General features: G+C 40.4%; 1 long non-coding RNA gene across 1 annotated transcript; it reads left to right on the forward strand.

Annotated features, from left to right (window-relative positions):
• Window positions 1-3,399: 3,399 nt before the first annotated feature.
• On the forward strand, window positions 3,400-7,678 carry LOC118566641. Its single transcript, XR_004933174.1, has 3 exons — window positions 3,400-3,440; window positions 5,078-5,172; window positions 6,104-7,678. It is a non-coding gene; the product is annotated as an uncharacterized LOC118566641 (long non-coding RNA).
• The last annotated feature ends 3,027 nt before the right edge of the window (window positions 7,679-10,705 follow it).

A 10,705-nucleotide genomic window follows, 5' to 3' on the forward strand; every position in this document is an offset into this window, starting at 1 on the left:
TAATGTTTACAGCACAAATATTTACACCTCAGATTTAGTCACGTTACAACTCAATATATCTCACTGAGATTATATGTACAGCTCCGAGCAAGAAGAAAAATTATACAAGATTTTGAACTGTTTGTTCAAAAATTAATTCTTTAAAGTGTGGCGTTCCTTTGTCCCCCCCCCCCTTAACTCTGACACCACTGAATAAAATCCAGCTCAACATGATGGAATGTCAAAAAAAAGCCACAAAGTATATATTGGGAGTGGGTTCTGTAGACAGAGCCTGAGTGAATTAAATCTTGCTAATTGTTCACTTTGGAAAGAGACAGAAGGAATTTCATAATAAGCTTCCAGTCTGCAGCGAGACTTCACAGTCTGTGACTTGAGAGTGGGCGAGAAAAAGGGGAAAAAGCACACCGGATGAAATAAGTAACATATAAATGGTGCTTACACCTAATGCGGCTGTGATTTCTTGCATTTGCATCAGTTTTACTGAGGTGGCGGCTTTACTGAGACATGGTCTTCTGACATTGTGCCCTCGATTGGGTGTTTATAGGGTTGTTGTCTCACTGGAAGGTGAATCTTTGCCCAAGTATGAAGCCTCTTGCAACCTTTGAGAGATTTTCTTCCAGCTTTGTCCCGTATTCATCTTTATCCATCTTCCCATCAGCTCTGACTAGCTTCCCTAGCCTTGCTAATGAAAACCCTTCCTGCTGCACGATGTTGCCACCGTGATGTTTTATCGTGGAAATATGTAATGGTTAATGAATGACATCCCCGACCACCAGTACATCTAGTACAGACAGCTTATAATATTACATGCTACGTGCCAAACAATGTCACATTACCTTGGATATTGTGGGTTAGTGTGTAGTCTTGTTTGATGTCGAATTACGGATTACGTCCAAGTTGAAGGTGGCGCTCAGACCAGTGACGTGCGGTCAGGGGAGGCTGGTGAGGCAGTGCCTCACCAGCCATCATGGAAAGAAAGAAAATATATAATCATAAAGTAATTTAAATTGTTATATTCATCCGGTGGTTTGTACTAAAAAATATTTATTTTTCATGTAGCTTCACCAATTTCGATTTTTATTTGTTCAAAATCGCAGAATTTTCTTATTTTCCCATTCAAATGCTTGGAAGCGATGCCGGTGAGGCAGCAGCGAGCTCTGCCTCACCTTGGATTGCGCAACCCCTGGCTCTGCGCTGGCTGCTAAGCGGAGAGAGCATGTTGCTGTACGGCGTCAATAAAATGGTTTAAACAAATTTAATATGTGAACTTATTTCCAATAATTTAGCTTATGTATATAATGTACAGTGCTTTTTGTCACCAACTGTGTTTCGTGTAATGAGCGATTATAAACGGCAGAGAACAGGTTCGAGGTGAGGCAGGCAGTTCTCTTGCCTCATGGCAGGGGGCGCTCAAGATCCCAGACGTTCGTCTTGTTCACTCCTCAACTGCCGAGTAAGTGGCAGCAAGCTAGGCTAAACGATTCGGGAAGCAAGTCAAGTGCAGCGATAGATTATAATAGAGATAGTGATTTTTTTCCTCTCTTGCATTCATCCCTCAAAAACGGTGAGGGATGAATGCAAATCTCCTGGACAGCTTCTCAACTTTTTGGCCGAGAAGGCTCTTGTTGTAACTGTTCCTGAGGCGACAAAGTTCCTCCAGCTCGTGCTCACGGTGCCAGCTACTACAGCGTGAGTGGAGCGGTCATTCTCAGCCCTGAAGAGACTGAAAACATACAGCAGGAACAGGACGGATCAAGGAAGGCTTTCTTCCCTGGCAGTGATCTCCATTGAGACAGAGAGACTTTTAAAACTGAAGGAAGATAAGGAGGACTTCTATCGCAAAGTGACGGATGTTTTTGTGCAGAAGGAGCGACGCATGGACTTCATTTATAAGTAAAGGTAAGACAGTAATAACATTTATTTTGTTTTGTTTTTTAAGGAAATGTGTGTTTTGTGAGCTACAGTTTGTATGTGTAAGGATGCAGAAGTGAAACATAACCTGTAAACTGCTGTCAATCTATGCATCTATTTGCAAATCTGATTCTGATGACGTCAGTGCCTCACCAGCTATGAACCTCACCGCACGTCACTGGCTCAGACGCACCACTGACACAGTAACATCCAGAGAGAAATCAGCCAATCAGTATGAAGACTAATCAAAAGGCGGGAAATCATCAGCTTATATGCTTTGTGTGAGACAGCACAGCATTTTTCCTCTGTCTCACACAAAGCGTTTAACTAGATTTCAGCGGCAAGCAATAAGTTCCTACTAAACACAGATAGCTACCCATTACCCATTGAATGCATTGACACAAAAGCAATACAAAACTTGTTCACAGATAATAAAAAAAGACAAAGAGATGCATTAAGTTATGTTTTTGATTGTGCTTGTGCCCCCCCTTTTTTTCTAATGCCACCCTGAGAAACTGCCCATTTGTCCCGTATAAAAAGTTGTCACTGGTAAATATAGTGTTTTCAGAATAATATATAATGTCAGTTTTTTGCTGCACATTGTATTTACTACCAATCCAATCAAGTCAAACATTTACTTGGATTCATTGGCTGCTGCAGAGACATTTTAGGTATTTTTAAAAAGCAGTTAAAACTCGTGATTTTTCTCAGAAAATAGTTTCTGATTCTTAGCCTTTAACATTCTTGCATTTCCTAAAGACCTTCCTCTACAGAAACAGTCTGATTAAAACCTTATCTTCCCTGTCTTAACCACAGGGTTCTGTGCAACACGCAACGCCTCTAGATCAAACATGTTTTAAATTAACGTAATTCCTTTGTAGAGCTTTCATAATGCTGGTTGCCCACATTGTCTGAGTAGATGATGAGTTGGTGAGTAACCACTATTAGTATCTATCACAGGCTCTTGGAGTAAGCACCAATTTGGTGAACTACATTTTCTTTTGTTTGTTTTAGAAAACACCCTCGTCTGCCGAGTCAAGCTCACCTGCATGACTTGTCTTTGCAGAAGGAAGTCCAATAAGACCAGTTTGACTACAACTTGCTTTGAAAATGTCCGCCTAACCTCTTGTAACAGATTCAGAAATTCTGACCGGTTTGAAGAGTAATCTTGCAGCAGATATGTCTACAAGAACCATGACCAAGACAAATAAAACCAATAACGACAACAATGGATTCATTTATCCCATTCAGGGCCACATTAGGTTGGAACAGCTGTCAGAGAGAAAGAGACGGGCAGAAAATGACAAAAATGTTATGAGTGATGAAACTCTTTTGTCATTGTTGGTGTTTTCTCATTAATCATATAGAAATAATGCTGGAGTAACAAGTGCAGACGGAGTTTGTTTACTGTGTCGTTATGGTGACGATCAAACAAATACTTTGGGCTCAATGCTAGCTTCATATTGGGACGATGTAAAAGAACTAAAGCCCTGTCCACAGAAAAAAACAGATTAGGTGTATCCGCAAAGGTATTTTGTTGTTTAGGCATTTTTGAAAACGGGTCCCAGAGTTGACATATTTCAAAAATGCCGGTTTCGAGTTTCCATGTGTACATGTGAGCCGCATCTGTTCGCGAAAGATGACGTTTCAGTTTCGCCTCTCTTTGTCAGGCACATGCACGTCGCTCTCAAAAATAACAACAAAGATGCTGTGGTCCTGTGTTGCTGAACTTCACATAAACTGTATGCGATTGTTTTTTTTTTGCATCTTTCTGTTACAATGTCACAGCGCCACCAATGGGCCCGGCATATCTATGACAGCGTTATCAGTGGTACAAAATTATTTATTTTTTTGGTCATGAAACACAGAAATTCTTGTCACCTTTAAATTTTCTTCTTACGCTTTTATGTTAGGACTAACATCGATCCTCTCCTTGCTATGCTGTCTTCTCTCTCCTAATAAAAGCATCAGTATAAACCTGTTTCATCATTAAATCACATGACTTTTCAGCACACTTTAGACCGTTTTTTTTTAGCTACAGTAATAGTTTCAATGCATTGAAGTAAAAATAAAACAGGGTTTGATTTATTACTGCTTTATTAATAATAGAAATTTAAGATTGCTAATCCTCAAAGTATAGAAATAGCAGAACATGCACCATGTTAGTGATGGATTCCTGCACAACAGCATTGAGCACACTAATAAATAATATAAATAATTTTTCCCTCTATTTCTTTTCCAATTTGGGCTTGATGCTGATTAAGCTTTGCTTAAAATCTTAAAAAATAATCTGATTAATTACCAGGTAGAAGAATGGAAGCTATCTGGGCGTTTCCCTGTCTGGCTCGTCTGGCGTCATGATGGCTTTAGTGAGAGACCAAAGGGCGATGTATAAACTGACTCATGTCACCCGCAACTCCTGAGGGAAAAGTTAGAGCTCTAAGACTGAGTGTGCGGGGACTAATTATGAGTTTTCATGGTTAGAGTCTTACAGAGTGATCTCAGTATGGAGAAGCAGGTAGAAATTGTATTTCTCAGTCAAAGTAACCGCTAATCATCCAGAGCACCGTTCATGCAAGATGCACCACAGTGAGAGCACAGTGATGGCCTCTGTAAACAGAAACAGGGGAGAAAAAAAAGAGTTTGAAGTCACACTGGTAGACTAATTGTTACACTGTGTGAAGTAAGTTCTAATTTAAGAGATATGGTGTCAGAACCCGGCTTTTCTCGACCAAATGAATCTGTGGAAATCATTGGCAACAGCTCGTCCCCGTCAGGATTTCCACACATGTAATAATGAACTGCATGTGGTCTGAACATCACCAGGGAAACACTGAAAAGCAATCAGACCCACCTTTAGATGGAACACCATACATCCCTCTTTTTTCCCCTCTATAAGTCCGTGTTGCATCTATGGGTTTTAGTGAAGTTTTGCCAATTACAGTACAATAAAGCTGATGTAAGAAACCTGTAAACTTTGACGGTCTTGTTAAAATACCCCGTTTGGTTTTATGAGTCAAACGTAAAAAAAATAAAAACTCAGCTGTTGAAATCACTATCAAAAGAAACCTCATTATTTCTCCTGTGTTTACAGTATTTATATTCCTGCTTTGTTTGGGCCAATTTTTATGCGTGATCACATCTTATCCTCTTCCGTTGGACATAGACAAATATGGACCACAGCAGATTGAAATGCTGAAGGCAAGAACCAGTAAAAAAGGGGCTTATGGTTGTTCTGGACGTTGACCAAGACTTGGACAGGTATGATTTATCCCACACATGTGCTCTGCATCTAATTTATAACAATGTGCTGCTTGAATTTCTTTCTTTTCTTTTCTTTCTTTTTTTTTTTAATAAAAATCTGTTTTGTGTCTCGGGAGGCATTTACTTGATTGCACCAGCTATTTTCTAATCTGGTCTTTGTTAAACGTTTATTATTAGCTTCATCTTCTTGAGATTATGAAATATTTTCAATTCAGAAAATTGAAATAAAACAGATGCCTAAAGCAGAGCGCGGCAGCTAAACCTCTTAAAGACTACACAAAATGACTAGATACGAAAAAACAGACTGAAAAATTGGAAAAGAATGAGAAATTCAATTGAGATATTTACCTTCTTCCATAATAAGTCGGTTTTGACACCTCGAATCAAACACATTAAGGCCTTTACTACCTAAACTCACTCTGTTTTCCATTTATCTAACATTTAAAACCATTACCAACTGTACCTGATCACAGTAAGGGTATTTAAGTACTGCTTCTCTTCTGTTTCCATTTCTCTTGTTTACACCAGCGCCTCCTTTCCTCTAGCGCTTTGTCCCTTTACCTTGGAATGCTTATTAAGCCCCATATTTTCCCATTTCAAAGAGAACAACCAACCACATAATCCTATTTGGTCCCCGGTCGGGTGAAGTAATATGTCACACGGAGTGATGGGTGCACATTATGTGCCAAAGAAATGACTAACAGCTGATGTGTGGAAATATCTATAGCATCAATGCAGATTCCAGCATGTGTGCCGTCTCCCTCCTCCTCCCTTCACTCCCCCTCTGTTTATTCCTATTTTCCCGACAAATGAAACTTTTCTCAACTTCTTTCTGCAGGCCCGCTGCCCGTCTCATTTTTCCTTCTTCTTTTTTTTTTTTTTTTTTTTTTTTTCCACCCTGTCTGTTTCTCCTCTAACAAATAAACAGGTTTCACGTGAGCTCCTCTTCCACTCCGGCTGTTCAGGGAGGGCACCACCCTGTCTGGCCCTCGTGGCGACCTGGGCCGCTCTGCGATTGGCTGGAGCCACGGCGCTGTAGCGAGCGGAGCCGCGAGCCGCAGACAGGCATAGCGTGTCTGAGACAAAAACACGGGGCGTCCTGCCAGTTGTTGTCCCCCGAGGAGTGAGGACTGGGAGATGGAAAACATGGAGTGAATGCCTTGCTGGCTCGAGGTCAGCTCGGTGTGGAGGGCTTCTCTGCAACACACTGTGCATCTGCTTTGCAAAAAAAGCACTCTGGCCACACAGCAGATGACTGCTGTTAGAGTTTTTTTGTAAAAGAATATTCAATTTGGGAGCACGACCCTTTTTGCGGCTGGATGATTTAGCAAGTTATAGATTTTTGAAAAAACCTGATGGAAACTCAAACTAAATCTGCTATAAGTTTAAAAGAGCAGCGTGACTCTGCAGGAACTCGTTTGTCGACTTCCCCAATCATATATCTTTGATTCACAGCTGCCCTTATTTGAACTGTTGCGTCAGTAAATTTAAACCTAAACGGGAAAATTCTGATAGTTTCTGACAGTTTTTTTTTTAAACATCACCGTAGGTTTTATTTTGACCTTTGCTTCTACAATTGGTATTGTGTTGTCAAGACGTGACATTTTAAACAACTTCCTCCCAGGCTATGCACATAATGTCATCTCCACCATTCCAGTGTAAACCAGAATGTCTGGTTATCTTTACATAGAACGAGCGTGTGTTTTAATAAAACCCTCCCCCTTTCTTCCCCATAACATTATCTGCTGTATTGTATACGTTAATTATTGGTTTGACATCTGTAATATGGTTGGGAAGCGGTATTTTTTCTCACAGGAAACCTAACCGCATGCCAGTCGAGAGTGAAGCTTTGAGCCAATCAAAAGACTCCAAGACTCAGATTGATCACCTGGACCTGTTCAAACTGCCTTAGGAAAATCATTTGCTTTGTTTTTTTTAAGGAAAATCGCCTGCTCGTTTCCCACAACCTTCCCAGGAAGAGTTTTTCCAGACACACGTTTCCCTTTGTGGCTGATCACAATGACTCAGAGTGGTCTGGACACCAACGGGTGCCTGCGTGAGACGTGTGACATGTTTGATCAGATACGAGACTGTGAAATCCCCCGGTATTCCCTACAGTGACAGTGGAGGTGAACAGTTGTCCTGAAAGACTGGCTGAACACCTTTTCCTCCTTTCCTTTAGATCAGGTAGTAATCAGCTTAAGTCTTGATCTGTTGACACAGTGTTTCACGAGAATCTGATGAAATCTGGATAACCTTTAGAGCTTGACTAGTCGGGTAAAAACAAAAATGTGAATATTCCTTTATTACTTTAGACCTGGAGACTTTACTTCCTATGAGAAGTATTTATGAACTTTTAATTTGTTCGTGTTTATCCCAGTTTGCTACTTATGGTTGTAAGTGATAGGTAGTGTAATTGATACAAAATGTATACTTTACACTGTAATACATTATCTGGATTTTCTCATCTCTGGATGACATGGACATTGTTGCTAATTGGATAATAAATGTTACCGCTAAGAAATATAAGAAAACTGAATGATTGCTTAAGATTTGAAAGTGATTATTTATAATATTACACATTCAATACATTCAGTACAAAAGTAATTTTATTTAAAAATTCTTGTGTATGAGTACCTAACAGATTGAAGAATTCCTTGACAGTGAAATTAGTCTGTTTTAAAATAGTCAACATTTAACTCTGAAGTTGGGTTTAGATGTGTAGTATGGAAATAAGAATGGTTTGTGAATGAGACAGTCAAAGGATAAATCAGGAAAGTCAGGAGAAGAGGGGAAGTATTTAATTGACATACTTAATGTCTTAGCCTATACCACACACAAATCCTCTTCCCTCCTTTCCAACCTTTTTTCTTTCATCTGAAGCCTCTGGAATTACACATCTTAACCTGCTACACAGCAGCTGCTTTTTGTGGTATTACCAATCTCAGTCTGTGTGTCATGCAAAACAGACCTATAATTCCCCCATAGTCTAGACTTACTCACTTAAAAAAGGCCCCAATACTTTTCAGACCTTCAGCATTCTTGCATACAGATCCAAACAAGTTCTTGTGTACACATCCTGAGCCTGGGGCTTTTATTGAGACATTTTAGTCGTTCCTGAGGTCAAGATGGAACAATTGTACAACAAACAACTTACAGCTATATGAAAGAAAACAAGATCTGCGTGTCATGTTGTGTTGTTGAGTTTAAACCCCAACAAAGGCAGGACACAGGAAGAATAATAATGAAGAATATTTATTAAGGAAAAAATGACTTACTGTGAACAGAAGGAGGTACGGAAGCAAAAGGGCATGGAGCAGACCGTTGAGACATAGACGATGGAAACAGATTACCAGAGGCTTTGACAATGATTTAGAAACCTAGGGAGCATACATAAGCAATGCCGGACGTTCACACTGGATGTTTTGGGCATGTCTTCATCTTTGTCGAAAATGTCGGAGCCTGAGAGAAAGGTATGGAAACCTAAAGTCAGTGGATTTAAAACATATACCTAATTTAATACCTGCCTTTTGTATACCATCCCTGAAAGCTACCCCTAAAATCGGTAGGTGAGAAACCTAAACTGAAGGTCAGTGAATTTTTACACGACTTTCTGTCTGGACAGATTTCTGGTCAGAACAGACTTCTGGTGGTTGGGGGCAACTTCATTTGATTTCCGGCGTGTACTTTTGACATTGATTGTAAAAATAGCGGTACCCTGCAACTGCAGTAGGGTACTCTTGAGGGAAAACGGCTTGAATGCACTACAAGGGGGACAGAAGGGAAAATAACTGGTCATAGTAGACTCCTGGAAACTCTGGGAACTACAACTCAACAAAAGGAAGCATTAATGAAACACTCAACATTTACAAAACTCAACAAAAGAATTTGAAGGATTGTGACACTGGGTGGGTTTTTGATTTTATTGTATTTCCAAAGGTTTGGAATTATACATATAGGCTCAGATTTATACATACACACCCTCTATTACAGGGGTGTCCAGGTCCAGTCCTCAAGAGCTCCCGTCTTGCAACCATTCTCGAAAACATCTGAATCACACAATTGGCTCATTACCAGGCTGAGCTGAATGACTTCTGATGAGGAGAAAGGCTGCATCTAACAGTTGCAGTATAGTAGCTCTACTTCGGTACCCCTGTACAAGTTTCTAGTTCAAATTCCCCAAGCAGATTGCACCTTGACTTCTTCTGTAATACTGTCTTGATCTGTTTTTGTTAAGAGTTTCATTAGCCTGACAGGAAGAAAGGTGGGGAAATAAGGGAAAGATAAGTCAATTGTATGATGAAGTACTCTTTCATAGTACCATATTCTGGATAGATTTGTTCATTTAAATTTGTTGGTTTTCTGCAGTGGATCGGGGTTTTAAACAGTATATTTACATATGTGTTGAGGTTTGGGTCTTTTTGCCTGCCTATTACGACACCTTAACGCAGTACCATGGAAGTTTTGACCCAATTATTAGTTTTATTTGAGATATAACAAGTGGTTTTTCAGGTCAAACAGCACTTGGCGTGCATCGATGCTCAGTGCAGGCGGCACTACTGAAAACTTGCCTATCCTTGAGAGGATCAGATCTGTCGCTCAATAGGTCATGTGATCTAGAGCACAGCTTTGCAGCAATCTGAGCTCCCCTTAAACATGACAGCTAACCTTACGAGCTTCTATTTTTCTCACCCTCGAGTCAAAGTTTGTCATGGACCCGGTTATTATTACAAAATATAGTACATATAGTTCACAAACCTGCATGTCAGCTCTTCTTTGTTGAAATTCCTACAGTCTTTAATAATCAGATGATTGAGCTCGTGGTCTGCTCCGTCTTTCTCTCCTACGGCTCCTGGAGCCCCCTCTCCCTCGGGCTCTGCATCGTCCTCTCCCTGTTTCAAAGGGAAACATTAGAGGGGGTGAATGTGGCCTTGTCTTTACAAGTAACTTGATGACTTCTCAATCTGCTTGTCCAAAGTGGTCTGCTATTAGATTCCAAAACATGGAGGGAGACTGTTTAATTATGCAACAGTGCAATGTTGCCAATAGCCTTCAGGGGCACACTAAACCTGGAAGTTACACAGTGCTGCTTTAACATTATCAAGTTTAAAACATCTGACCACAACTGCCACCCCCAGATTGAAAAACATTGGTTAAGATGTTCAAGAACAATAAAAGAACATCCAGGACTCAGGCATATAATAAATTGGAAGATGTATGTGAACCATTTTCAGCCAGAAACACAGAAGTAGAATTTAAACTGTTTATTCTGAACTCAGGACTTCAGGAGAGCATCCGCCGAGGGTTAGGGATAACTATGAATGGAGACGTAGGTTAGTGGCTTGAAGGAGTCCAATAAAGAAATACATGAAACCAACAAAAGCCACTAACCTAAATCCGTGAAACAAAGACGTGGTCAAGAACTTGGTCAGGTAACGTGAAATGCTGGATACTACTTGCTTGTTGGCTGGCAATTATCTGGCCCCGTCTGCCTGCCACAGGCTGGCAGACGGGGCAGCTTGAGAACAGC

Source organism: Fundulus heteroclitus, chromosome 17, assembly GCF_011125445.2.
Source record: "Fundulus heteroclitus isolate FHET01 chromosome 17, MU-UCD_Fhet_4.1, whole genome shotgun sequence".
In the NCBI taxonomy this organism is placed as follows: Eukaryota; Metazoa; Chordata; class Actinopteri; order Cyprinodontiformes; family Fundulidae; genus Fundulus; species Fundulus heteroclitus.